At 29.0% G+C, this 2,655-nt stretch overlaps 1 long non-coding RNA gene across 1 annotated transcript in view; it reads right to left on the bottom strand.

Moving 5' to 3' along the window:
* Positions 1 to 406, bottom strand: part of LOC107453588 (uncharacterized) — a 23,474-nt gene extending 23,068 nt beyond the window's left edge. Inside the window, exon 1 of the long non-coding RNA XR_001585354.3 lies at positions 227 to 406. This is a non-coding gene — a long non-coding RNA (uncharacterized lncRNA). The remainder of the gene's footprint in view (positions 1 to 226) is intronic.
* Between the last annotated feature and the right edge of the window lie 2,249 nt (positions 407 to 2,655).

Raw genomic sequence — 2,655 nt, 5'->3', positions numbered from 1 at the left:
TATATATATATATATACGCACATTTTTATTCTGAAGAAACATCAAAAAGATCCAATTTACAAACTTAATTTTAAAAAAATTTAGAACATCAATGTTTAAAAAATACCTTATATAGATTTATGTGTTTTTTTGAACTGTGAAAAAGTATAAATATGTTAGAATAAAAGAATGCATTTCTCAAAATGCCCAATTTGATTTATTATAAATATCAAATTAAACACCGTACCCACGTATCCAGCAAAAAGGTTTCGCCAATTACGTCATCTCATGTCTTGACTATATTCATAATCCCCTATTTCTGATTCCATTCAGATAAACTGAGATTTAACTCAGTCATTGTATTTTCAATCAACTATTAAGAGCTAGTTACTGATTTTCATTCTATTTCTATGCACCAGAGCATCGTAAAGCTCCATAACATCTGATATCTACACAATTTTATAAGTTTTAAAGTATGTTTAAGCTTCTTTGCGATTTTTTTTTAAATATAAGCTTTATACTTTTTGTGCTGCCATCTTCCGACGGAATTCTATTTTTTTTAAACCCAAAAAGACAATAAAATTGATTAAAATAGTCATTGTTATACAAAGTCTTATAACTACTAATATTTTATAACATAATTTTAAAAAATTAAATAAAGTTCTCGTTTTCAAGTTGGAAATATTTCCAATGTACCGTAAAATAATATATTGTTTTAAAAACAGTTAAAAAAATCTATGTGGTATTAATAGAAATTAAAGAATCTGAAAGTTGGAATTACAAAAATGAATAAAAGTCACTGAATAATAAAATGAATTTTGCATAATTAATTTTCGACGAATAATTTAAAATTTTACTTTTGTCATAAATGTTCATCAAATATTAATACTTCGAAATATTTTTTCGCTCTATAAATTTTCAGTAAAATTTCTTTGTTCATGGAAAATTTAGATTTCAAAAGTTTTAGGGTACTGGAAAATATTGCGTTTTAACTGAATCAGAGAAATAAATGTCATTTAGAGTTAAAAAATTTAAAACTGATACATAACTCCTTACCTTGATGAGATAAGCTGCTCTCTTTTATTCTTTTGGGGTAAAAAACTTTCAGATCTTCTTACATAAAAAGAATAACAGAACAATTATCTCTACAATTGAATAGTAGGCTCATTTCTCTATTCACATTGGAAATAATGAGCTTAGTTATGAATTAAATTCATCTAAATGCAATTTGCTTTTATTAAAGTAAGTTTCAGAATGAAATTCATTCTTTAAGTAAGTTTAAAATGATATCTTTTAAAATGTTTCGTGACAGTTCGCTTTTATTGGGTCGGTTTTCTGACGTAGAGTTCTTGGAGCTTGCTACAAGATGTTCTGATGATACCGTTCGAAACGGTCAAAAAAGTGTAACCAATTTTATCCTTAAGAGAAGAGTGGAGATATTCCATCCCTCTTATTTTTTTAAAAACAAAGGATTTTGCGTTGAATTAAAATGGTTTGAGAACAAACTTTCCCTTTTAATAAAAATATTTTCTTATGCTGCATCGACAGTAATTTTTACTGTAAATTTTTCATTAAAATAAAAATTTTCGTAAGTTATTGTCTTCGTTGTTTTTAGTGACACTTGAATAAACCAAGATCACTGGCTATTGGTCTTGCGAATAATCTGGAATGATCACCTTTCGTTTGAACAGAGAACATCACTAGGGTGAAAGTGTGAATTAAGATGGCAGCACCACTCATTCGTGAGAACACTTCTATTATTCAGACCTTGGCACCAGAATAAATAGTATACCAGGTATACCAATAGTATGCCAAGATTCAGACATACATCTGAATAAGAAGGAAATTTTCTCTAGATCCCTGTACCCATGGTACTGCTGAGCGACAGACCAGAAGATGTTCGATTCCGCAAGTTTTACTCGTAATTGCATCGCATGTATATGGTGTATTAGCTGCTTTGAGGATCAAACCCTCCTGACTTAAATCCATTGGACCATTTCGGCCAACATAAGTTTACAAATTGAGAATTTGGTGCATTTTAAGCAGAGTGATCTAACCAGATTCAGTAAGAATGTTCCCTTAGTTTTAAAAAATTATTGAATTATATTTTTTTATTGTTTAGGATTTTGCATTTTTTTTAATAGTAGTTCGTTTTTCTGATAGAATTCTTAAAATATTATTGACAAAAGAATTATTATGAAATGACGAATAATGACGTCATGAGAAAACTCTGAGCTGGATCTTTCGAAAAGTTAAATGTCAAACGATTTTTTACTTTTTAATGAAAGAATTTGGACCGAGACTAGGAATTCGCGATCGCAACGAACTATAGGGGGCGTTGTTGTATGAGACGCATACCTGCGATTTCTATATGAACAGTCATTCAGTTACTCTGGAGACGTCGTTATGTAGCGTGTAGCATTGCAACGTTCCTTCTTTAATGTGGCTTATTAAATTTAAAAAAGAAAAATGCTTGATCTTCTTTCTTGTACAACCGAAAACAAAATGGTATCTCTTTTTATTAGAGAAGGAATATCCAAAACACATCGGAAAAATATTTGTACATTAACAGAAAAAAATATGTATATTCTTATAAGAGTTAAAACCTAATGCCCGAGAAATAGTATTACTAAATTTAATGATATAACATGAAAGGCCCATTTAAACTTTACATTC

This window comes from Parasteatoda tepidariorum, chromosome 4 (assembly GCF_043381705.1).
Source record: "Parasteatoda tepidariorum isolate YZ-2023 chromosome 4, CAS_Ptep_4.0, whole genome shotgun sequence".
Classification (NCBI taxonomy): Eukaryota; Metazoa; Arthropoda; class Arachnida; order Araneae; family Theridiidae; genus Parasteatoda; species Parasteatoda tepidariorum.
Note: the sequence above shows the minus strand (reverse complement) of the source record. Positions and strands in the feature narration are given on the sequence as shown.